Source organism: Bos grunniens, chromosome 29 (genome assembly GCF_055505025.1).
Source record: "Bos grunniens cultivar Pamir isolate PY7600 chromosome 29, Bosgru_T2T1.0, whole genome shotgun sequence".
In the NCBI taxonomy this organism is placed as follows: Eukaryota; Metazoa; Chordata; class Mammalia; order Artiodactyla; family Bovidae; genus Bos; species Bos grunniens.
In genome coordinates, this window is record NC_141193.1 from 26,501,695 (window position 1) to 26,529,158 (window position 27,464).

Below are 27,464 nucleotides of genomic sequence, written 5' to 3' on the forward strand. Positions count from 1 at the left end.
ACAATGGGGAGCTACCTCTAGTAGCAAATAGTAGAATTATTAGATGCCTAACATAGGGAATTGGTTTAATAAAGTTTGACATATAAAATTAAGAAGAATGTTTTCAGACTTATTGAAGGCATGGGAAAATGTATCCAATATAATAAACAATCAAAAAGCCAGCATGAAAATTATATATAAGATATGTATTCTATTACAAATGTGCCTATACATGTATATTATACATGTAGACATAAATGTATATTAACAAAAAAAAGGAGAAAGTAGTGATGGTTTCTGAGTGGCAAGACTATGGATAATTTTTATTTTCTATTTTACAATTTTTCTAAATTTCCTACATGAATAATAAATGCTATTTATTCCTTTGTATCTATTGTGGTTTTGCACTTAATCTAATAGAAAAGTACTGATGTTACTGTTTTGCTTTATCGAAAATTGTTCTATTTTCTTGGCTATTTTCTTGTTGTCATCCCATTGGGTCAATGATCTATTTTTGCTACTCTAGAATCTTCCCCAGATGCCATATTTCCCACTGAATTTAGAGGCACACATCATCTTGTCAGATCACCTTTATGCAGCGTTCTTTCCTCCTTTTGGCCAGATCACCTACTTTGCAAGACTGTAGCAGAGGCATCAGAGAATGACACTTAATGAAGAGCATGACCTCTAATCTGATTGCTGGGTTCTGTGAAACCTTAGGCGAGGCATTTAACCTGTACCAAGTATCTCTTGCAAGACTTCCCTGGTGGCTCAGATAGTAAAGTGTCTGCCTATAATGTAGGAAACCCGGGTTTGATCCCTGGGTCGGGAAGATCCTCTGGAGAAGGAAATGGCAACCCGCTCCAGTACTCTTGCCTGGAAAATCCCGTGGACGGAGGAGCCTGGTATGGTAGTCTACAATCCATGGGGTCACAAAAAGCCGGACACAACTGAGCGACTCAACTTTCACTTTTTCTTTCAAGTATCTTTTGGGAGTGGTGGATAGTAAAAGATGCTTAGTGAATATTTATTAACTTGGTGAAATGAATGATGCAAGAACAGAAAATAGGAAAAAGAGAAGCCTTAATACCTACTATCCTATATTTACTGCTTTCCATGACAATTTAAAATGTGCCTTCCTGCTCTTGAGTAGAGAACCAAGCTATTTTAGAAAGAATAAGCTTGAAGCAGAATTCAGACCATCAGGTAGTTACTGTCTTCCTTGTGCAGGAAACTTAAAATTTCTAAACTCATTTTACTCATCTGTAAAAGTGGGGACTGGTAAGAGTTCTCGTGATGATTACCTGTGTAATAATACTGTTCGGTGAATATTTTCCTATACGTCCACCCTCAAACCCTCTGTCTCTGTCCCCAGGACAAATGAAATGTATCTTTCCAGGCACTTCATCCCTATAGCTCCGGCAGCATCTTCTGTGGAACTTGGTTAACCCAATTGTAATGACAAACTGCCTTCTCATCAGCAAAATTACAATGACTGATGCTACATACAAATAGTTCCCTTTGATTCATTCTTTTTCAGACTTCTTTTTCTGCTGTTACACTTAAAATTTCTCTCTAGCTTTCCATTTGAACTTAATTGGCAGAATCAGCTTCTAGTAAACATTTGTCTTTCTTGTCTGTGAAAATGTCTTCCTTCTACAGTTCTGGGAAAACTTAGCAGATTCATTCTTTTAAAGGAAGTGATTATTTGATAAGTGGTTGCAACTTTACTCTAAATGTGGTCATATTTAGTCTCTTTCTGGCTTGCTCATGTCTTCCTTAAAAAAAAAAAAAAAGAGTAAAACTAAATAAGTCCTCTCTCACTGAATTTGACATAGATGATTACGAATGACTTTAGATATAAACCCAGTGCCCTATGAGGCAAATGATTTGAGCTCACCCTATGAGATCTATAATGTTTATAGTTTTAAAGAGTGGAAGAGATCTGTTTGGGGAAGTAATTATAAGAAAGCCAGATTGCAGAGAAAAAAAAAAAAATGAGAAAGAACCCAATGGCATTGAATTCTAAAACTCTGCCAAGCAAGAAACCAAGGCAGGAGATGTATAGTTCCGAAAAGGGTTCGCCTCCTTTTGAACCTTTATATTCTCTAATCCTTGAAACAGGTTTGCTCTCTTGTTCACATTCTCTAAAGACCCAAAACAGCTGGGTAAAATCTGGAATAATATAGCGTTACTGTTAACATGTTTAAATTGAGATCAAATCTTAATCTTTTTCTTTTCTGTTTATTTGCTTCAAAGGGTTTCAGGGGCAGTGATGTGAATTATTCTGCATGTGCTTGATAGATTTTAAGCTTTATGAGAGGCAAGTTGCCTGCTGACTTTGTGAGCATGAAAAGACCACTCTGACCGGGGTTTTCAGATTCGGTTAGTCTGAGAGCAGTGATTCATGTGGGTCGTTATTGCCACAAAGGCAAAAGACTTGTCGAATTGGACTAGGTGTGTAGCACAGCAGGTGGTTTAAACTAGGTTGTCCCTTAACCTTAAGACAAGCAGGGAAAATGTTTAGGCGAAAAATCTTATTGCAGTTGGTAGCAAAACTCCCTGATTTTCCAAATACTGAGTTCTGAAGGAGATTTTAGCATTAGAAGATTAAAAACTCAGATATCCTCAGAAGATTAAAAACTCCCATATCCTCATATCCAATGACTTTGTTCCTCTATCTTGGCTTAACTAAGATTCATTAGTAATTGCATTAACTTTTTTTCAATTTCTCCTTCCCTGAAACTTCTGAAGCAAGTAACAAAATTTTATCAAATGAAAACTTTTCCTCAAAGAGCCACATTAAATCAACTTATGTAAAAGATGCATTATTCATAATTCAGTTAAAATGTAGAGTATTTATATTGGATTATCTTATATTCCTTTCATAAAGATGTAAATTTGGAACACCTATATTTAGTAGAGGAGTTAAAAACAGTTTCATCTGCTCTGAATAACTTTTTTTTCATTGCTCAAACAGATATCTCTAAGTTTTTTTTTATCTCCTGTCATTTCCCTAATGAGAAAAGATGTTAAGTGTCCTTACAAAATTTTCATTTCTATTTGTTTCTGGAGAATTCCTGTCATTTCCCTAATGAGAAAAGATGTTAAGTGTCCTTACAAACCTTTCATTTCTATTTGTTTCTGGAGGATTGTTAATCTAAGTATACCATGAATATGGCCATACTTCTGTATAAGGAAACTCTTTGTTTTTTTTTTTTTAAGAGATCTGGTTTTAAGAAAAATCAGATATATTAATATAATAAATAGATTAATAAGATGGTGTTTATTCTCATTAGAAAAGTCTTTTTCATTTGACAGAATAATTTGCACTCGAGTTCCTTTAAATGTAGCAATATTTATGCATTTGAAGTATGATTTTACATAAAATGAAAATTTTCTGTAAGTGTATTTATTACTGCTAAAATCAGTACTTACATTTTATTGCATTAGTCTAATTATCTAGATAATTATGATTTTTAAAAAAGATGTACTTTCCCTTGAACTACTCACAAACTGTGAAATATTATTTATGGATCATTAGAACTGGAAAGGAATTCAGAAACACTCTAATTAGAACCTGTGTGTCCATTTGGGGCTCATTGTTGAGCTCGAAGCTAGAGCGGAGATGCAGAAAAGTTGATCAGCATTATCAATTTATTCCTGCTCTCATTTTGGAAGTGTGTTATGTGTGTGCGCTTGTGTTTGGTTTAAGAGGTTGGCCAGAATTTCACAGCTTAAAAATGATCAAAGGCACGTTTTCGACAAGCTTTTATTCAGCAAGTGGCAAATGTAAAGGAAGGGATTTTAAAGTCTTTATATATGCTTTTTATTTCTAAAATACATGTCATTCAGCACAGATAAATGTAATAATTTTAAATGCTATTTGGCCTTTTGTTCACCTCCACGCTACCGCCCTCTCACCGCTGTTTCTTTAAACGTCTGAATTTGAGACATCTTTTGAAAATCGCCCCCGCCCCACGCTGTCCCGAAGACAACACCCATTCCAAGTCGCACACGCCAAAAAGAACTGGCCAGAGAGGGAAAGGGGAGACCCCTTACAAACAGATTTTAAAAAGGAAAACTATCAAAGCAATTTTGCCTTGGGCAGTGACAACATACCTACCAGGCTATGACCCTCAATAAAAATCACGTTCAGAAGTGATGAAAAGGCTAGCGAAGCAAACTGTCAAACAGGAGGAGGCAGAACCCTTGAGGGAAGGGGCGCGTTCGTCACTTTACAGATGTAAGGAGGACCGACCGGCAGGGGCTGCTTTAGAACCGCTCCGAGCCGGCCCTGCACTCAGTTCGCGCTGAAAGCTGAGCGCTGGGCCTTTTGAACTCTGGCCGCTCGACAGAAAACACTCTTTTGAAAGAGGTGGCATTCACTGGGCTGTCAGAATCAAGCAACACCAAATTAAGGCGCTCGTAAAACCGCGCTGGGCTCAGAAACAGAGCCTCTTGCTTTTAATCCCGACATTTTGGATTAATATCAGGTGTTAATTTCAAACATTTAGAGCAGCCCTTTGGAGGAGACGTCATAATTTTGGGACTTTTTTTCAATGCTAGAAGAACTGAGAGTTGGGTCACGAGCACCTCGGTAGCATTAATTACGTGCGAAGGGAGTAATGGTGAAGGCAGGCAAAGATCGAAACACTCCTCTGCGTTTCTCCAGGTCCTTTTCGGGACGCGGCAGGTCTGCGCGCGGGAAGCGCCCTGGGCGCAAAGGCGTTCTGCAGAGTGCTGGCGCCGCGGCTCCGGGAGAGGAAGGGGTCTGCGTCCTAGCAATCGGCCGGGGTATTGTGAACACCACCGATCGAGATTCTCCCCAAGGGTCGCCTAGAGAGGGTTGAACTTGGAGTTCCTTCTCTTTTTGAGTGCATTGTGAAAACAAAGAAGGGCCACATTGAGCCCCCTGGTCTGCGGGTGCGGGTGCGTTTCAGACCGGTGTCCTGGCTGGAAAGTCAGCCGCCCCATGTCGCACCCCCCAGCCCAGACTCCGCACCGTTGGGAGCAGTGGGGTCCGCAGCGCATCACACTCGTTCCTGTAGGCCCAGGGGGCCCGAGGCCAGAGCCCGACGTCTGCAGAGACGCGGGCACCCTCTGCCCCCCGCGCGCCCCACCGTGGGTTGCCGCTTTCGCGCCGGTGGCTTCGGGCCGGCCAGCCCTTCTTCTTTCAGCACAAAGAGTTCGAGGTGCATTGCTTTCTTTGGCGTAAAGCCCTCGCCGGGTCAGAGTGAAATCTCCGCTTTTTTTCAGGAGCATGGCAACACAAAAGGTTTAAGGGGGGAAATTGTTAAAAGGAAGCCCTTTTCTCTTTAGGCTGAATGCAGTGGGGAGATTAAAACTTTCATTTGAGATTTTGCAGTATTCATGGTGGTGGGGCCATGAATGGGGCCGAGTCAAAGCCCCCAGCGCTGCTGTGTGTGCCCTTTTATCTCCCGCACATCTTCAGACACAGGTTGTTTTGCACTTGAAAGAGGGGCGAGAGGGGAATGTGGGATTTTGACAGCTGATATTGGCCTCTGAACTCTTGATGGGGATTTTCTAATTAACCCCAAGTACCCATCAGGTGGCCAACAAGGAATGATTTCTGTCAAAGAGGGCAAAAAGTTTCCCATTTTGATCCGATGGACTGGAGGGAGAGGTTTTAACATTCAAAGTAAGGAAATTTAGGAAGAGCCTCTAAACATAGAACTAGAAAAAGCCTGATGGAGCAGGTTGGGTTGGGGGAAGCAGCTGTGAGGACCCCAGAAAGAGAGGCCCTGTAAGGGCCGTCTTGACATGGCCACCATTAGAACACTTGGGAAAGGAAAATGTGGTTCCTGAGACTCAGAGAAGATGACTCCGAGAGCTTTGGAAGCTAAGTTAGCTAGGAAGTTTGGGTGGAGTGCTGTAACTTGTAGTTTGACTATTGTGTCCAGACTTGGGAATTCCCGCCCCCCCCCCCCCCTTTTTATGTTAGGTAGTTTTAATTCTAGTTCAAAACCAAGACTCTTTGCTGAGACCCTAGCATGTGCTAAAATCAACTCCATATGGTTTTAGTAAATGCCTCCAGTTGAAGAGATGATGGAAATGGTATATCAGCCTTTGTCAATGAAGAGAAAACTGCTGATTCGTTGGTTCAAAAGCAAAACTCTTTAAGAACAAGTCCCAAAAAGAAATAATTAGTTTGGAAGATGAACTTCCAAATTTGAAGTCCCTTGGGGGTTCAGTTTCTGTGTATTTGGGGGTGAGGTCCCTGCAGAGTATGTGTTTACAAAGGGCCCCAGGCAAGTGATTCTTCTGATTGTGTTAAGCTCCAGAACAGTGTTTCCCAGGTGTCTCTGATAATATCAGGACTAGGAATGCTCAGTGTTCATCTTCGTACTGAAAAGTCCAGTGGATAGTTCTGAAAGTCTGTATTTTTAACAGACTTCTCAGAGTGGTTCCAAGGGTCCCAAACCTCCTGTTTTTTTCTCCTACAACCGCTGGCTGCTGCTTCCTGGTCTCCTTTGCAGGTTTCTTTCCATCTCCCTGACCTTTAAATGTTGAGAATGCTCGACTGCCCAGTCTTTGGTCCTCCTCTTTCTAAGCCCTCTTCCTTGGTGATCTCACCTAGTCTTGTGACTTTCTACTAGAATCCCAGGTTATAGAGCCGGTTCAGATGTGCCCTAAAGTCTAGATTCTCCATCTAATTGTTTGCCTGGTATCTCCACTTGACCTTGACCTTTGCCCTAGAATTCTTTCTTACAAACGGAAGGCTGTTTCGGCTACAGCATGTGACGGTGGGAAGGCAGTAGAGGTGAGGCTGGAGAGGAAGGTGAAACCATATTATTAGGGCTCTTTAGGCCATAGGAGCGGAGAAGGCAATGGCATCCCACTCCAGTACTCTTGCCTGGAGAATCCCATGGACGGAGGAGCCTGGAAGGCTGCAGTCCATGGGGTCGTGAGGGTCGGCCACGACTGAGCAACTTCACTTTCCCTTTTCACTTTCATGCATTGGAGAAGGAAATGGCAACCCACTCCAGTGTTCTTGCCTGGAGAATCCCAGTGACGGCAGAGCCTGTTTGGGCTGCCGTCTATGGGGTCACACAGAGTCAGACACAACTGAAGTGATTTAGCAGCAGCAGCAGCAGCAGGCCATAGGAGGAGTCTAGATTTTACTTAAAGGGTCACTGGAAGGCTTTAAGGGTGTAAAGAGTTGGGGAGACATAGCAGGATCTAATTGAGTTTTCAAAAGGACACACTGGCTGCCATGTGAGGAAGGAATTGAAGAAGGGCAAGGAACACAGGAAATGGAAACTCAGATAGGAATCTTTTGCAGTAGTCCAGGTAAGAGATGATGGTGGCTTAATCCAAGTAGAAGCACTGGAGAAGGAAAGAAGTGGACAGAGATGATTTTGAAGGTAGTCACAACTAAACTGAAGGAAGGATCTGATTGAGAACATGAAGAAAAAGAACAATCAGGGTAGCACCCTAATTTAGGCTTAATAATTTCGATATTGTGCCATTTACTGAGAGAAGTAGAAGGCAGTGCTTCCTAAATTTTTTCATATTATAACATGTATAAAAAGTGACAATATTTGTAATATATAAACTAAAGAGGATTTATATATGTCTGTGTGGCTCAGGCAGTCAAGAATCTGCCTGCAACGAAAGAGGCCTGGGTTTGATCTCTGGGTCAGGAATATACCATGGAGAAGGGAATGGCAACCCACTCCACTATTCTTGCCTGGAGAATCCCATGAACAGAGAAGCCTGGCAGGCTACAGTCCATGAGGTTGCAAAAGAGTCAGACATGACAGCAACTATGAGGCTTGGTGAAATTTTTCATTATATTTTCTTTACATACTACTTTGACAAGAAAAAATAAAATACAAAGTATTAGGGATGATATATCAAATGCATTTAAGAAATACCTCTTAAATAAAATTTCTTTTTTTGAAAACAATTATTTATTTTCGACTGTGCTGGGTCTTTGTTGCTTTGCCTGGGCTTTCTCTCGTTGTGGCAAACAGGGGCTCCTCTTTGTTGCGGTGCTAGGGCTTATGTTGTGGTGGCTTCTCTTGTTGCAGAGCATAGGCTCTAGGTGCATGGGCTCAGGAGTTGTGGTACATGGGCTTAGTTGCTCCCCAGCATATGAAATCTTCCTGGACCAGGGATTGAACCCATGTCCCCTGTATTGGCAGGTGGATTCTTATCCACTGCGCCCCCAGGGAAGTCCCTTAAATAAAATTCCTTAAAGTTAATAAAGTTAATGAGTTGTTTTGGAACATTGCTTGGAAACAATAACAACATTGCTTTAAAGAATATGGCTTTTCTTTTAAATATCAGATTTTAAAGTTGAAGTGTGTGTGTGTGTGTGTGTGTGTATGCACGCTCAGTTGTTCACTTGTGTCTGACTCTTTGCAATCCCATGGATGGTAGCCCACCAGGCTCCTCTGTCTTTGGGATTTCTCAGGCAAGAATCCTGGAATGGGTTGCCATTCCTGGAGAAGGGCATCTTCTCCACCCAAGGATTGAGAAGATCCTACAGTGGTCAGGAATCACCTGCATTGGCAGGTGCTTTGTTTACCACTGAGCTACCAGGGAAGCCCAGCTACACACGATTCTGATCAAGACTGTTTAATGGTAAGCTATTCCAATTCTTGAAAATCACAACAATGAAAACCATTTTTCATAACACGAGACAAAAGTAGAAAGAAATACTCTTCCAATTGTTCAGCAGTTTCAAGAGTTGTAATTAAGTGTAATTAACTTTTAACATTGAAATCTCTTGTAACATTTCTAATGGATTTCAAATCCAATAAAATATTTTCAGTTATTAATTGGTTCATTCATTTATTGAGGCTTACTAAGTGCCAGTTACTGTTCTAGACACACGTCAGTCTTTCAAAAGAATGATTGAGCCCTAATTTGTAGAATCCACTTCTTTGCCAGGACTTCATTTGTCATAATATGTCACCTGATTTATGTGAAGGGAGAGGGTAGAAGCGACCACCTGGAGCCCACCCGTGTGGCCCCTAACCCCTGACTCTCTGTCCTGTGCTTCATGCTTCTTGAGCACCCGGGACACCTCCAGTAGCCCTGTGGGTACTCTGCAGCTATCTGCCAAGGAGATGTTCCTGCCCAAATAACCGAAAGCCAGACATAACTCTTTTTGTTTGCTGATTTTGGGCTTCATGAGATTGCTGGGCATGGCATCTGGCCCTGCTGTTTTCAAAGGATGCTTGGATAGCTGCACAGGGCTAGAGGCAGCTCTCCTAGGGCCTCCAATGGCCCCAGAATCCAATTGGCCACTTTCACAACCTGACACCCCATGGCCTATGTGGGTGCTATGGCACTGTGGGTAAGGAGCTCTAAATCAACCAGTTCTAGTCAGTGAGCAGAACTGTTACAGACAGAATTGTGTCTCCTTCCCTGTTCCCCCATCATGCCCCTTCACATAAGAAGCCCCAGTCCCTAATGTGATTGTGTTTGGCCTTTATGGAGGTAATTAAGGTTAAATGAGATCATAAGGATGGGGCCCTAATCTGACCTGACTGGTAAGAAAAGACAGACAGACCTTGGGATGCACACATTGTGAGGAAAGGCCATGTGAGAACACGGAGAAGGCAGCCATCTACAAGCCAAGGAGAGAGGCCTCAGGAGAAATCAGACCCGCTGACATCTTGATCTTGGACTTCCAGTCTCTAGACTTGTGAGAAAATTAACTTCTGTTGTTGAAGCCACCTAATCTGTGGTATTTTATTATGGAAGCCCTAGCGAATTAATGCAAAAACTGAACAAAAAGCAGAGGTTTTTTCAAACCTGGCTCCCCATTTGGGACAATCCAAGGAGCTTTCAGTTCAGTTCAGTCGCTTAGTCGTGTCCGACTCTTCGCGACCCCATGAATCGCAGCACGCCAGGCCTCCCTGTCCATCACCAACTCCTGGAGTTCACCCAGACCCACGTCCATCGAGTCAGTGATGCCATCCAACCATCTCATCCTCTGTCGTCCCCTTCTCCTCCTGCCCCCAATCCCTCCCAGCATCAGAGTCTTTTCCAATGAGTCAACTCTTCGCATGAGGTGGCCAAAGTACTGGAGTTTACAATACTAATGCTTGGGTTGGCACTTCCCAGGTGGCGCTAGTGGTAAAGAACCCACCTGCCAATGCAGGAGACATAAGAGGGGAAGGTTCAATCCCTGGGTCAGGAAGATCTCCTGAAGGAGGGCATGACAACCCACTTCAGTATTCTTGCCTGGAGAATCCCATGGACAGAGGAGCTTGGCGGGCTACAGTCCACAGGGTCGCAAGGAGTCGGAAGCGACAGAGCAACTTAGCACGCATGCGCTTAGGCACATATTACGTCCCCTCCCCCACCCACACTTCTCACCTCAGAAATTCGGGTTTGATTGGTGTGGTGTGTAGGCTGGGGTTTCAGGACTTTTTCAAAGCTCCATATGTAAGCCTAAATGTCAGCCAAGGTGAGAACCACTGGGGTAATGGGTAGAAGTTTCAAGGAAGCAGACTTGATTTGATTAGAAAAAACCAAAAACGACAACAACAAAATTTACTTTGGGTCTGCAGGAGACTCTTGAGAGTCCCTTGGACTGCAAGGAGATCTAACCAGTCCATCCTAAAGGAGATCAGTCCTGGGTGTTCATTGGAAGGACTGATGTTGAAGCTGAAACTCCAATACTTTGGCCACTTCATGCGAAGAGCTGACTCATTTGAAAAGACTGATGCTGGGAAAGATTGGGGGCAGGAGGGGAACGGGACGACAGAGGACGAGATGGTTGGATGGCATCACCAACTCAATGGACATGAGTTTGGGTAAGCTCTGGGAGTTGGTGATGGACAGGGAAGCCTGGCATTCTGAGGTCCATGGGGTCGCAGAGTCAGACAGGACTGAGTGACTGAACTGAATTGAAATGGTGAGACCCCTGCCCACCCCACCCCCCAGCTCCCCATCACATCACTGAAAGTATTTAAGCTGAGGTTGGAAGGTACAAGGACTTCCTGGCAGGAGCTGAACCAGATCACCATATTGCCATTCTCCTGGGAAATGGATCATCCACCCTGTCACCCCCCAGCATCCAGCCTCACCCTCGCCTGACCCCACGCATGTGGCCAGTCTGCCTGAGCACCCTGGATCCCTTTCCCTGGGTAGTTTCTGCTCTGCAGCACTCAGTCCCTGGTCTGTCTTATTTGAGGGTTTCTGTATGACCTTTCAGGTCCTCACCATCAAATGAAGAGGCTAAAGCTTCTTCTTGATGTATGCTAAGCTTCTTTCCAAATCTCAGATTTCTTAATTTTAATCAAGTCAGAATATAGCTTCCTGATTGTAACAGGAGATGGGAATTAAGTGAGCAACTTCAAGGCATATCAGGTTCCTTGCTAAGAGAAAGGCAGATTTAGTCGATGAGCTATGCTTATTGCTATACAAATTGAATTAGTAGGAAATGAAAGGGTCACCTGCTGGAGATGTCCCTTTGGCCTTGGTGGAAAAATGCTTTTTTAGACTGACTGCCTGGGAAAGCTTAAGTTTGTTGTGGGCACACCTGTCAGCCTCATTAGTGGGTTTTTTTTCTTTTTTTTCTTTCTACTAGATGCTTATTATCCTATAAATCAGCACAGAAGAGAGGGTTATATCAAGCATTCAAGTGACCTCTGTACATCCCCTAAGTCTTAGAAATTGTGGGCTTGTCTGGAAGGGGAGTGATCAGAGGCCTTTCTGCTCTTAGGTCTTAGAACCTTGAGTGGGATTTGCCTTCCTGGAGGCTTTATTTTTCCTTGTTGTATATCTCGGGCCTCAGCCTGCTCCTGTGACTTTGGGTCCTACCCCAAATCTCCCCTCTGGGATTCTTCTTAGCGCAGCTAGGGAGCAGCATACACCTGCTCTGTGGCCCTTTTTATGCCATCTCTGAAACTAGCTGTGACACTTTGGCATTGAACCATTTGATGACTGAAATATGGGAGGAATTAACAAAAGTGGATGTAACAGTGACTTTAAGCCTCACAGAGTTTAAGACTCAAAGCCTCTGACCTACTTTTCTTGCTTATTCCTGGTGGAAACTAAAAGCCTGTCATGAGAATGCACATCATGTGTGTGAACGTGTGTCTATGTGTATATATATAAATATATATATATGAAGATATTTATTTTAAAGAATTGGCTCACATGATTGTAGAGACTGACAAATGTGAAAGCTGTGCATTTGCACCATGTGGATGTATATAGATTTGGGGGGTTTCTTTTCAGTTAAGTTGGGATTCATCCTGGGTTTTTAAATATCTTTCCATGACAGTACATACAGATCTAAAAAGTGCTCTTAAGCAATTTCCGCTTCAAACTAATTCAGATAAACCACTGGTTTCTGTTTTCCTTATTAAGTATGCAGTTATATTCTTAGGCCCCACGAACAATCTTGGCTTACAAGTCAATCTGCAGCCACGTGGATGTGTCTACTATCATGGGTTGAGTTGTATGCTTACCAAGAGAGAGTTGCTTGTTCGCAAGCCTTTTTATGCCAGTTGTTCTTCTACTGTAGTTATATGATTTAACTAAATATGAGATAAATAAATGACATTTCAGTGCAAAATGAAAGAGCTGTTGTTCCTTCAGAAACTAAGTTTGATGTCTTGGGATTAAGTTTAAAGATGATCACTAAAATAAATTGCTAGCCAGGTAAAGAAAACTAAGACTATTAGGGAAAAAACAATAAAAACAGAAGGTTTTGTACTTGTTTCTCAAGTGTCTCTAAGTTCTCCATAGGCTAAAATAAAAATGAAGCTGGAAATCATATGTGATTATTAAGGGTGTGTTTTCTGTAAGAAAGGGGATGCAGAACACCAGTTATAAGATTTGTCCTCAAAGAAAAGCATAGGTCCAAATTTAGGAGATTGGCAGATTGATGTTTGTATACATGTTTTAGATTAAAATAACACATTTTAGATAAGTCTGTGTGTATTATTTTGTGTAATCCTCTGCTTTAACTGCTCCTTCAAGTAGCTGGCCAATTTTCAACCCTGCCTGTGGGAGCTTCCACTATATGAAATGATAGGGGAAGGTACCATGGCATATCATCCCATCTCATGCTGTAATACACTATTCATGTTTCTACATTTACCCCCTCAAACTAGATAGTAAGAACAAAAGTGTATCAGGACAGCACACGACTTTTTAAGGTCATTTAGTGACCTTGTTTCTCCCTGTCTCCCCTCCCCACCATAACTACAGTGTCCTAGGTACTGCGGCAAGTACGTATACCAGTTCAGTTCAGTTCAGTCACTCAGTCGTGTCTGATTCTTTGCGACCCCATGAAGCACAGCACGCCAGGCCTCCCTGTCCATCACCAACTCCTGGAGTCCACCCAAACCCATGTCCATTGAGTTGGTGATGCCATCCAACCATCTCATCCTCTGTCGTCCCCTTCCCCTCCTGCCCCCAATCTTTCCCAGCATCAGGGTCTTTTCAAATGAGTCAGCTCTTCTCATGAGGTGGCCAAAGTATTAGAGTTTCAGCTTCAACATCAGTCCTTCCAATGAACACCCAGGACTGATCTCCTTTAGGATGGACCGGTTAGATCTCCTTGCAGTCCAAGGGACGTGCAAGAGTCTTCTCCAACACCACAGTTCAAAAGCATCAATTCCTCTGCACTCAGCTTTCTTTATAGTCCAACTCTCACATCCATACATGACCACTGGAAAAACCATAGCCTTGACTAGACAGACCTTTGTCAGCAAAGTAATGTCTGTGCTTTTTAATATGCTATCTAGGTTGGTCATAACTTTCCTTGCAAGGAGTAAGCGTCTTTTAATTTCATGGCTGCAATCACCATCTGCAGTGATTTTGGAGCCCAAAAAAATAAAGTCTGACACTGTTTCCACTGTTTCCCCGTCTATTTGCCATGAAGTGATGGGACCGGATGCCATGATCTTAGTTTTCTGAATGTTGAGCTTTAAGTCAACTTTTTCACTCTCCTTTTTCATTGTCATCTAGAAGCTCTTTAGTTCTTCTCCACTTTCTGCCTAAGGTTGGTGTCATCTGCATATCTGAGGTTATTGATATTTCTCCCAGCAATCTTTTTTCCAGCTTGTGCTTCCTCCAGCCCAGCGTTTCTCATGATGTACTCTGCATATAAGTTAAATAAGCAGGGTGACATTATACAGCCTTGACATCCTCCTTTTCCTATTTGGAACCATCCTATTTGGAATCCATGTCCAGTTCTAACTGTTGCTTCCTGACCTGCATACAGGTTTCTCAAGAGGCAGGTCAGGTGGTATGGTATTCCCATCTCTTTCAGAATTTTCCACAGTTTATTGTGATCCACACAGTCAAAGGCTTTGACATAGTCAATAAAGCAGAAATAGATGTTTTTCTGGAACTCTCTTGCTTTTTTGATGAGCCAGCAGATGTTGGCAATTAGATCTCTGGTTCCTCTGCCTTTTCTAAATCCAGCTTGAACATCAGGAAGTTCACGGTTCACGTATTGCTGAAGCCTGGCTTGGAGAATTTTGAGCATTACTTTACTAGCGTGTGAGATGAGTGCAATTGTGTGGTAGTTTGAGCATTCTTTGGCATTGCCTTTCTTTGGGATTGGAATGAAAACTGACCTTTTCCAGTCCTTTGCCCACTGCTGAGTTTTCCAAATTTGCTGGCATATTGAGTGCAGCACTTTCACAGCATCATCTTTCAGGATTTGAAAGAGCTCAACTGGAATTCCATCACCTCCACTAGCTTTGTTTGTAGTGATGCTTCCTAAGGCCCACTTGACTTCACATTCCAGGATGTCTGGCTCTAGGTGAGTGATCACACCATCGTGATTATCTGGGTAACGAAGATCTTTTTTGTATAGTTCTTCTGTGTATTGCCACCTCTTCTTAATATCTTCTGCTTCTGTTAGGTCCCTACCATTTCTGTCCTTTATTGAGCCCATCTTTGCATGAAATGTTCCCTTGGTATTTCTGATTTTCTTGCAGAGGTCTCTAGTGTTTCCCATTCTATTGTTTTACTCTATTTCTTTGCATTGATCGCTGAGGAAGGCTTTCTTATCTCTCCTTGCTGTTCTTTGGAATGCTGCATTCAAATGGGTATATCTTTCCTTTTCTCCTTTGCTTTTCACTTCCCTTCTTTTCACAGCTCTTTGTAAGGCCTCCTCAGATAGCCATTTTGCTTTTTTGCATTTCTTTTTATTGGGGATGGTCTTCATTTCTGTCTCCCGTACAATGTTACGAACCTCTGTCCATAGTTCATCAGGCACTCTGTCTATCAGATCTAGTCCCTTAAATTTATTTGTCACTTCCACTATATAGTCATAAGGGATTTGATTTAGGTCATACCTGAATGGTCTAGTGGTTTTCCCCACTTTCTTCGATTTCAGTCTGAATTTGGCAGTAAGAAGTTCATGATCTGAGCCACATTCAGTTCCTAGTCTTGTTTTTGCTGACTGTATAGAGCTTCTCCATCTTTTTCTGCAAAGAATATAATCAATCTGATTTCAGTGTCGACCATCTGATGATGTCCATGTGTAGAGTCTTCTCTTGTGTTGTTGGAAGTGGATGTTTGCTATGACCAGTCCGTTCTCTTGGAAGAACTCTATTAGCCTTTGCCCTGCTTCATTCCGTACTCCAAGGCCAAATTTGCCTGTTACTCCAGGTGTTTATTGACTTCCTACTTTTGCATTCCAGTCCCCTATAATGAAAACGACATCTTTCTTGGGTATTAGTTCTAGAAGATCTTGTAGGTCTTCATAGAACTGTTCAACTTCAGCTTCTTCAGTGTTACTGGTTGGGGCATAGACTTGGATTACCGTGATATTGAATGGTTTGCCTTGGAAATGAACAGAGATCATTCTGTCATTTTTGAGAGCATTAATAAGGGGTTATTGTTTAAGCTACAAAGTTTAAGTTGACTAGTTAACCAGCAATAACTGATAGTCATGTACCCTTGAACCTTTGGAGATGGTACTTAAGATGGAAGCTGAATGCTCTACAATTGTGTGTGTGTGTGTGTGTGTGTGTGTGTGTGTATGTGTTAGTCACTCAGTCGTATCCGACTGTGACCCCATGGACTTTAACCCTCCAGGCTCCTCTGGCCCGGGGATTCTCCAGACAAGAATACTGGAGTGGGTAGCCATTCCCTTCTCCAGGGGATCTTTCCTATCCAGGTACAGAACCTAGGTCTCCCACATTGCAGGCAGATTCTTTACCGTCTGAGCACCAGGGAAGCCAGAACGAGCAATTTTTTTTTCAATTACTCAAGACTTCGATATAGCGTATGTTAGAAATGCATGACTCTGAATATTGAGTTGTGGCTGTTAATAGCTCTTAAAGAAGTGATGACTTTTAATGTATTCTGATGAAAAGCATTCCTGGGAAAGGGCTAGGTTCATTTTACTTAGATTAACTCTGATTTACGTCACATGAACATCTCAAATCTTAATGTTCCAGCAAGATAATCACATTCTTTTGCTCATTAAGTAGAAGGATATGATTTCAATTTGGCTTCTTCTTGGAGAGCAGAAAATTGCTGAAATGATACTAATGAAATGCTCACTGACTTACATGCCCTTAAAAATATCTCAATTATTTGTGTCAATCTCTTTTTGTTTCCTTTGGCCTTTTCCCATATGCATCTACTTGGCATGTCATACAAAGGGATGTCTTCCCCCAGAGGGGGAAGAGAATGTTCACCTGTTTTTAAAAGCTGCCATCAGGATCCTGACACAGGTGAAGAGTTTTTCTCTCATCACTACATTATTTCCCTGAACAGATTGTAATTTCATCAATTTTCCATGCTTATGGTCATGAATGCTTGGCATTACCACATCTTAACATTAACAAAAAAGGAATTTCATGGTTCTAGTTTTCATTTGAAGACAAAGAAGGCATGAAGACCTCATTAGAAATATGGTGTGTCTCCTATTGGCTCACTCATGCTTTCCTTTGCTTTCTCTTTCCTTCGTGTTGATGCCAAAGGCAGACACTGCTCCCCTCCCTCTGTGCTCCCCCACCCATTCCCTCAAACTCCAACAGTAACAAGGAGGTCAGAATCTTTTCAGAAGCCAGTTGTTGTGATACCTACACTTGGTGATACTTAAAAAGTCTAGATTCTTCTCCTCTTTCAGAATCAAAGAAGTAACCATTTATGAAGAAACTTAGGTAGCATTTATAGTAACAGATTTATTTCCCTTTGCATTTCCTAAACTACTAATATAGCTTTGAAATGAGATACGTGCATTTTTTGTCTTTCAAAATTTGAAATTGTAAATTATGATAAAACCTAAATGAGGAAAGAACTCTGTCATGTGGGGAAGTCTGTTACTCCTTGAAGTTTTTTCTGATTCTCCTGGTTACCAGGTATATGACATTGGGCAGATTATGTAGCTTTTCTGTGCCTAAGTTTCCTCACATATAGAATGATAATAAAATCATTCCTTGGTTTCCATGGGAGATTGGTTCCAGGACACACAAGTATACCAAAATCCATGGATGCTCAAGTCCCTTATATCAAATGCATGCAATCCATGCACATCCTCCCTATATTACTTATACTATCTAACATAATGTAAATAGTATGTAAAATAGTTGCTGATGCATGCAAGTTTTGCTTTTTGGAACTTTCTGGAAGTTTCTTTTTTGTCCTGAATATTTTCAACCTGTGGTTGGTTGGATCTGTAGATATGGAACCCACAAATTTGGAGGGCCAACTGTAGCAAAACCTACTTCACAAGATTGCACCTTGAGGCTTAAATTTGTTCAGTTCAGTCACTCAGTCGTGTCTGACTCTTTGCGACCGCATGGACTGCAGCTCACCAGGCTTCCCTGTCCATGGCCAAATCCTGGAGCTTGCTCAACAAACTCATGTCCGTCGAGTCAGTGATGCCATCCAACCATCTCATCCTCTGTCTTCCCCTTATACTCCCGCCTTCAATCTTTCCCAGCATCAGGGTCTTTTCCAATGAGTCAGTTCTTTGCATCAGGTGGCCAAAGCATTGGAGCTTCAGTTTCAGCATCAGTCCTTCCAATGTTAAGTTTACTAATATCTGTGAAATGCGTAGGTCAGTACTTGGCACATGAAGCATTCATTGTTTTTAAATTATTTATACACACTTCTGTTTTAGAATTGTACTCTTCACAAAAACTTTCTCATAATCTCTTACAGGAATTTGATGTTTAACAGATTACAAAGGGGTTTTTATATGGTTCTCAAAGCCCCGGGGGTGTGAACAGAGCAGGGATTATCATGCCCATTTTACAGATGAGGAAAATTTAAACAGAATAATCACATGATCCAGCAATTTCACTTATAGATATATACCCAAAAGAATTGAAAGCAAGAACTCAGCAGATATTTGTACAGAAAGGTATATAACAGCGCTAAGTCACAGTAGTCAAAAGATAGAAGCAACCCAGATGCTCGTGATGCATGACTGGGTAAACAGTGGGGTATTAAAATGAAAACAAAAGCCTGCTTCTTCTTTCCTCTGATACTCTACAGAATAGCCCTTGACTTGCTTTTTTTCTGTAACCATTCTCTCTGGGTATATATAAGCAAATATATATATTTGGGTGGGGGAGGGGAGGAGAGACTACTTTTTTGAAAAGTTCATGGGATTAATGGTACTATTCAATAACTCATTTTTCACTTGATATCCTATCTTTAAATTCAGAAGTAGATGTTTACCTTATTCTTTTTAATAGCTGCATAATGTCCTATAACTTTCCCCTTTTCCTCCCCTTTCCCTTTTATTAAAAAAACCTTATTGAGTTATATTTTAGATATAAGAAAATACACCTATTTAAAATGTGCAGTTCATTGAATTTTGACAAATGTATGTATCCTCCCTGCTAGTCAAGACATAGAACATTTTTATCACCTCCAAAATTTCCCTCACAGATATTCTCTCAAGAATATGTATACTCTTTTGTGAAATGACTGTCAGATTTTTTGCCCATTTGAGAAATGGATTGCTGTCTTCTCCCTGAGTTTAAGTGTTCTTTGCATTTATTCTGGACACAAGTATTTTTCCAGGTATGTGTATTGTGAATACTTTTTCCTAGAAGTATGAGACTTGACCTTTCTTTTTCTTGACACTCTTTCTTGAAAAATCAAAGCTGTTAAGTCTGTTAAAATTCAATTCGTATTTTTCTCTTATTGCTAGCGCTTTTCTTTCATGTTTAAGAAATCTTTCGGCAGATTTCCAGAAGTGTTAGCACATGTTAACACTGGCATGTGCTTCCATGCCCTGCTAGGTTGCCAGTCAGTGGGGATCAGCTGGCACTGTGAGCTCCTTCGCGGGGCAGCCTAACCATCTCCACTGACTGCTTGGGCAGGGAGAACCTGAGGGCCTGTGCCTACTTCCTGGCCCACCTCCACAAGGATCATATGAAGGAATTAAGAGGCCCTTCCTTGAAAAGAAGGTTGAAGTACAGATGAGGAAACTGAGAAATCCGAGAGGTTAAATAAGTTGTCCAAGATCATGAAGCCAGTAAGTGGCAGGACTCGGATTCCCCCCAGCTTGAAGGTTTACTTATACTGTTCCCTGTTACTAAAGGGTTGTTGTCAACTAGCCCAAAGTACAGATTTGGAGGAGAAACAAATTATATTAACTGAAACTCCTACCCAGATTTCTTTCATCGATGAAGCATCAAGTGAGAAGGGAGAGATTGTTGTGACTCTCTGACCATCTGGTCCTTGCCCAGGGTCAATTATGTTTATATCTCAGGGTAGTAACAGAACTGTCATACCAGGGGTATGTCAGACTGGCAAAAAGAGAAGCTGCCAGAATGGAGCTTCTGCACTCTGTGGGTAGAGTACAAAACATCCAGAGTGTGTACTTAGATACTGCTTTCTGCAGTCCAAAATATTATCAAATTCCCAGTCGAGAAGGAGTGTCAGTAAGTGGAATGTCAGAGCTGGTTTGAAGGTGGGTGCTTGTCTGTACCATACGGTATGGCTGAATTGCAAAGCAGCTGATGAGTAGGGGTATTCACCAACCTTAGTGACGAGTCAGAGTCTAGGTTCACGAGGATAATCTAGACATGTTTAGAAACATGCCTGACATCCTTCATAGCATCACCGACTTGATGGACATGAATTTGAGCAAACTCCAGGAGATAGTGAAGGACAGGGAAGCCTGGCATGCTGCGGACCATGGGGTCGCAAAGAATTGGACATGACGTAGCGACTGAACAAAACCAGTAGTTCTTCATCATGTCATAGAAGACTACAGCACTCAGATCCATGAATGTCAGCATTCAAAGGCAGAGGAATATTTTCAGTGGAATAAGTTACCCTGCGGACTTACTTCCAAAAATAGAATTTCACTCCATACCACCAGCATTAAGCCATTCAGTATGTGGTTTGGAGAAAGAGCCAGAAAAACCAATGTCACTGTGAGGACTGGAGAGAGTTCTTACAGAGGTCCCCCCCTCCTTTTTTTTTTTTTTTTTAAATTCACTCCTCCTACAATGGGATTAAAGATACTTTGAGCCACATTTGTCCTATGAATGTAACCAAACTCAGGTTTCACTGCTCCCCACTCAAAAGTCAGTACCCAAGGGGCAATTGTGGGTAGAAAGGAAAATTGTTTTTAATCAGAATGCCGGAAATCTGGGGAAAAGGCAAACTCTTGCTCCCCCCAAAACTACCTTCTGAACCAGATTCTGCTCAGTCATGAATGTTTTTAAAGGGAAAAGGGGAATAATCTTGGTTAATCATTGAGATTGGTATTCAAACTCAGCCATCTTCCACTGTGAGCAAGTTTGTTGACTCCTTGAGATCTTTCTTTAGATGTTATCTTGTTCACACAGTTGGTTCATGAGATTACTGAAAGAGGAAGCTAGGGGAGAGACCTGGTCATCTGTTAATTACTTATGCTTCATTTCTACTACTTTTGATCTGAGGAAAGAGCCAACAGGTTAGGCAAGGTATTGTGTGAGCCAAGAAAAGTGTGCCAGGGCTGGAGATGAGCAAAGCATGGGGTTACCTGGTTGAAAGTTAGTGACAATGTAGCTTCACTAAAGTGACCAGAAAGGGGGTTTCCTGCTGAGGGCAGTTTCCCGCAAAGAGCTGCTTATATCCAAATATGTGAATGACATATCCAAATGTCATTCTAGTAGGCACAGTTATAGATGAAGTTAAAGAAATCTTAAAGCCTTCATGCCAGTCTTCCCAGGGTATGGAGCCAAAGTATAAACCACTTGGAAAATTGAAGAGAGCTGGAACAATTCACATGGGCTTTCCAGGTGACTCAGTGGTAAAGAATCTGCTTGCCGAGTCCGGAGATTCAGGAGATGTGGGTTCAATCCCTGGATCATGAAGATTTCCTGAAGAAGGAAATGGCAACCACTCCAGTATTCTTACCTGGAAAATTCCATGCTCCGAGGAGCCTGGCAGGCTACAGTCCACGGGGTTGCGAAGAGTCAGGCATGACTGAGGGACTAAGCACACAGAACAATTCATGTAGGCTTAGGAGGGTGACAATGATCTCTTTGATGATCCTCTCCCAATATGTTAAAGGCACAGGTTCCAAACCATCAAACTCTTCACCCTGAGGTATTTCCCATGATGAGTGCAATATCATAAAACCAGCCTGACAAACTCAGAAAGCATAGGAAAAGCAGAAAGAATACCAACGTCTCTTTGGGCAAATGTTATAGATTGTGAAGAATCCATGAGTGAAAGTGAAGAATTAGAAATCCCAGTTTCATCTCAAGGATTTTCCTTTAGATTGCTTTGAATTTTATAGATCAATTTGTGGAAAACAGACATTTTAATAATATCGAATCTTCCAATCTGTGAACATTTTAGTCTTCTTTAATTTCTACCAGTTCCATTTTTTTTGTTTGTTTTTACTATACTGTTCCTAACTTATTTTGTTAGATTTATCCCTAGGTATTTCATATTTTTGATGCCTTTATACATGATGTATTTAATAATACAAAATCATTTTTTTCTTTGCTTTCACCATTTAAAAAATGCCATTCTGTTATAGTTTGGTTTGAGAAATCATTGATAATCCTTATCTTCATTCTTCTAAAGGTGTTGTATTTTTTGCTCTCTGACTGCTTTTTAAGATAGTCTCTTTATGATTGGTTTTCAACAATTAAGATATGCCTTGATGTGTGCTTTTATAGGTACTCTGCCAGGTCACAGCCTCTAGGGAACTCACATGTCTCCTCGCACTGTGCAAACTTCCGCAGTTGTTCAGCTGACAGCTCTGGAGGGCTTGTTCTTTGCCTGGACTGTGGAGTCCCACCCGTGTGTGTGTGGCCTAATATTAATATTCACAGGCTCACAGTACTCTACGCAGATTTAGAGAGTTCTCCCACTGTGTAGCTCTCGTTTCAGTACTTTTCCTCACAAATTCTGATTGTCTCAGCCTCTCTGAAATCTGACTTTTCTCTTCTGTTCCATGAAACTACCATACTCTGGATTTGCCTTGTCTGCTCTGAGGTTTGGAAAATGCCAGTGGAAAGAAATCTGGGGTAATCATCGTGCTTAACCCGCAGCCCTGAGCTAACTCTTATCCAGTGTGTGAACATAATTGTTCCATTTATTTGTTCAGTTTTCATGGTAGTTTATAAGAGGGTTAGTCCAATATTTTCCTTCCATTTAAAATATCAAAGAAGAGGGAAATTTTCCTTCCCCTCATGATTTGTTGGTAGGATGGCTATATAATTTGTTATATATATAATTTATTGTCTAAATCTGAAATCTTCTGAGAGTTAAAGAGTATTCTTAGTAATTACATGGACCCTAGGGGGTCCTTAGGTACCATAGGTTACTAAGATTTTGAATATAGATGCAGTGGGCCCTTCACACCCTTGGGTTCCATATTTGTGGATTCAACCAATTGCTGCTCGAAATACTCCAAAAAGAAAAAAAAAAAAATCCGGAGAAGCTCTAAAAAGCAAAGCTTGAATTTGCCATACAGCAGCAACTATTTACATAAATATTTACATTTTATTCACAACATTAACACAGCATTTACATTGTATTAGGTATTATAAGTAATCTAGGGATGATTTAAAGTATTCAGGAAGATGTGCATAGATTATATGCAAATACTACACCATTTTATATAAGGGACTTGAGGATCCTCAAATTTTGGTATCTGTGAGGGGTCCTGAAACCAATCCCTCATGGATACCGAGGGATGACTATATAGCAAACATTCTCTTAAATACCTGCTCTCAAAATGAGCTCAGTTAGCTGCCGGGTGCATAATGGAAATTTAGGGACAGCATACCTATTATAGGAACAGATGAGCACCACATTTCTTTGGCTTAACTCTCCAGAGAATTTTGAAAGCCTCTAATAATTTTATTATTTGGGGGAGGAGCTTATTTTTCCTACTATATTTCAAAAAATATGAGTCTTAAAAGGGGTGCAAGTTATAGACTTAAGAGCCAATCAGGTGTTATAGCAACCTTTTCACGTGTGAAATTCGGGATCGTTACAGACAACAGCTGCGGATGATACAAAGACCAACAAAAATCTTTTAATGGTGGAGTTGGTGGTGACATAATGAAAAGAATGCTGCATATAACTTCTAGAATGTTGCCAGTTATTTGAAATAAGGCCTTTAACAAGTTACTATACCTGTTGCAATTTCAAAGGCTTCACCTGTAGGTACCCACTTATTGATTTCCTGTTACATACATATTTCTTACCAAATGCCTAGGGCTGATGACTCCAGATAGAGGTGGCTGACCAAGCATAATAGCAACGACCCTCTATTGAGTGTTTGCTACATGCCAGGCTTGTGCTAAGGTGTCACTTGCATTATTTCATTTAACACTTAAAACAACCCAGTAAGGTGGGAATATTTTGAGTTTAGCAATGAGGATACTGAGGCTCAGAGGAGGATGAGGGGGATAAAGTCACACGGGTCACATAACTATTAAGAGCAGAATCCAGGAGGTGTCCATTTGTGCAAATACCAGGGGCTTATCCTTTCCATGTCCTCCTTACCAAGGACATTGCCTTTGTGGCACGAATATTAACACAGGAGAAAGGCGACTGAGGAAGAGGCCAAGGGGTGCCTTTCTTACTGAAGAGAAGCGCTGGTTTAGAATGCTGTCCTGCCAAGAGCACAATTGCTTGACCTCTCTGAACATCAATTTCTTTCTTTCTTTCTTTTTAACATTTATTTGGCTGTGCTGGGTCTTGGTTGTGGCATGTGGGATCTAGTTCCCTGACCAGGGATTGAACCCAGGCCCCCTGCATTGGGAGTAGGAAGTCTCAGCCACTGGATCACCAGGGAAGTCCCTGGACATCAGTTTCTTAATATGCCAAATGAGAGCCCTGGATTAGATGAGCCCTTATAAAAATTATTTTCTTTGTTTCAATAGTCTCATCTTTCCATGAAGTTGAGTCTTAAAAACTCAACTTCAAAATTTCTGAATTCTAAAAACTTCTCAACGCTTATCTTACATGCCACCAGGGGGCGCTATGCAGGAAAGATGAGCGAGGTTATTGTTCGCCACCAAAAATCCTGCTAGGATTTTTCTAACTCTCCCAGGAAAACCTAAGGCTTTCCTCAGACTTAGAAGCATGGCTGCTACAGAACAGATGCTTGATAAATATTTGCTGATGATAAGGAGGAACAGACCTGGTGAAGACGTGAAGGAGAAATCCGGAGAGCTGGGTTCTGGGTGCTCACCCTGCTTCCAAGAAGCTTTGAGATAGTCACACAGTCTGACAGGGTTTTGGTAACTTTTTCTGTAAAAGGAGAATAATGGGGTTATTGGAGGAAATGAAACCATATATTTAAAAGCACCTTGAGGAGGACTTCCCTGGTGGTCCAGTGGCTGAAATTCCATGCTCCCGATGCAGGAGGCCCAGGTTCAATCCCTGGTCAGGGAACTAGATCCCACACATCGCAACGAAGACTTGGCACAGCCAAATAAATGATAAATAAATATATATATTTTTAAGTTAATAAAAGCACCTTGAAAAGTATTAAGTGTTGTATAAATATGTTGTCGTTGTTTATTCACTAAGTTGTATGTGATTCTTGTGACCCCCATGGACTGTAGACTGCCAGGCTCCTCTGTCCATGGGATTCTCCAGGCGAGAGTACTGGAGTATGTTGCCGTTTCCTCCCCCAGATCTTCCCGACCCATGGACTGAACCCGTGTCTCCTGCGATTGAGCCACCAGGGAAGCCCATATAAATATGACAAGTAAAGATATGTCCCTATGAAAACAAACCCCCAAAACGTTCTACTCACCTGTACATTATCCTCCTTAGTAAATGTTGCCCCCAAGCCCTGACACCATGCACTTTTTGCCAAGGGCTTCCTCATGTGTTCACCTGCTTCTCTTTCCTGATGTTGATGCAGAGACAATTTTTAGCCTAGTTAGCACATTTCTGGACACAGGGGCTACTCATGGGGCAGCTGGTTGTATGTCCTGGTTGGGCCTGAAATGTATCCAAATTCTTGCCGTGATAGGGAATTATATACACCCTTGGTGTGTTTTTTTAATTCATTCAGTCTCTGGCATTCAACACGCACCCAGAGATCTCTCTGGAAAAACTGGGGAAGTTGGTTTGAGTCGCACCCACTGGGTCTTCCATGAGTTCTTGATAAATTACATGTTCCTCCATGGCACCTCTTACTTCATTTCCAATTTAGCAAGAAGTGAATCTTAAAATTTAGAAATACGTAACTTATAAATATGTTTTCAGTACTTTCTAGCCCCAAAACACAAATCTCTGTGCTTTCGCTGTCCTGAAATATATTCTGCTGAGATGATGTTTTCCTCTTCCTCTTCTAGACTGCCCCACATAGATTAATCTTCTTCAACACCTTTAGAGTCAGACCATTCCTGGAATCCCCAAACTCCAGCGCTTTCCCACTTCCCATTAGAAAGCGGCCAAGTTCCTCCAGAGCCCACGATGTCTACCCATCTCTGTTTGCAGCCCACGCTGCTTCTGTGTCTGTCAGCTGCACTCCAGTCCACCTGCAGTTGCCTCTGACTTATGCGCATACTCCAGACTCTCCTGCCTCTGCTCCTGTCTTTCCATTCCTACCTGCATATGGCCAAGTCCTGCCCGTCCTCCAGGCAGAGTTTAAATACCAGCTCTTTTGTGGAGTGATTTCTTCTTCTCAACTCTCAGTTGGTACTATCTGCTCTAGGGAGCTATGGCTTTCTTCTCCCTGTGTTAGATTTATCTCTGTATACCCACATGATAGATTCCCTATAAATATTCGCTAGGCAACACAGATGAATGGAATTAATCTAAAGAGCCTTTAGGGAGTATCCCATTAGACTATGGATCAATCCAAAAATTAAAGGTTGTCTTTTCTTTAAAAGTAGTTATTTATAGTCATTTCTACTGTCTTAGTTCCCCAGCTGACCCCTTGCTGAGTTCTCTGCCTGTTTTTGCTTTTTTTCCACATTAAATTTACAGTTTATATCAAGCTCGATTGTTGTTCTTTTTTTTCCTGTTCCCACTGTTCTCATATCTCTTTACAATGTATGCAATTACATGAGCTGCCTTAGAGAGTGAGATCAGGTTTTAAATCTTGTGATTAACCTTTCACATTAGGAGATTGCCAGCTCCAAATTTCTCCTGCACTTCTCTTGTTTTGCTTTGGACTAATTTCTCTATTTCATCTCTTTTGTTTTGTGTTACTTGGTAACTCGATTCTTAGCTGCATCCGACCAGCTTAGGAGAATTTCTTGCCTTGCTACGTTTTATAGAATGACTCGTTTGCATAAAATCAAACAAATCTATACATGTTGAAAAACACTCTGCATAAATCTGTCTGGTAAGAGTTTCCAGGTGGTTGCCAGAATTGCAAAGTTCTTGTTATTCTGATATTTTGAACACAGGATCTTAGGAGATGTTTTGAAATTTTACTGAAAATGCAAATTCCATGTATTTGCACATGGAAGATTTTCCTAAATAGACAACTACTTAGCTTTAAATTGGAACATGAAATTGGAAATCTTTTCAAATTCATAAAATGCTGAGTTTTTGGACTATATCTGTTGAATTCTTATTTTTATCCAATTTTTTTAATTATAAAAAGAAAAAATCCTTAGTGTTTAGAATGCCACTTTTGCGTGTGCCGTAGAAAGTTTTTTGCCACTGACCCAGCAAAAATGATAAATATGTGTATTTTTAAAAATACATACACATGATACATTCCTTCAGGAAATGAATAATATATGAGTAAACAAGATATTTGATTTTTTAAAGTCTTTTTCTTAAGATCCTTGCAAGAACTTCCAAGAATACTTGATTTCCTGGCAGTTTGAATACAACTAACATGAACAATCAGTATTTAGACCTATGAAAGAGGTTCATTTATAGTAATTGGTTATAGACAACAGCCTAGGATAAAGTTAATTCCAACCTTATCTGAAAACCCTAACAGTGTTAAAATGGATGTCTAACGTGTTATTAGTGATATTTCATCTGAGGACCTTATCAAGTTGCACACAGCAAAGCCCTTGTCATTGTTTTTTACTCCCCCAGTGTTAGGATATGTTTCA

The 27,464-nt window shown here is 41.3% G+C and overlaps 1 long non-coding RNA gene and 1 pseudogene across 2 annotated transcripts in view; both read left to right on the top strand.

The window, feature by feature from the left end:
- Window positions 1-27,464, top strand: part of LOC147342435 (uncharacterized) — a 103,926-nt gene that overhangs the window by 57,774 nt on the left and 18,688 nt on the right. The window lies entirely within an intron of this gene.
- On the top strand, window positions 19,661-21,691 carry LOC147342437 (protein artemis-like; annotated as a pseudogene).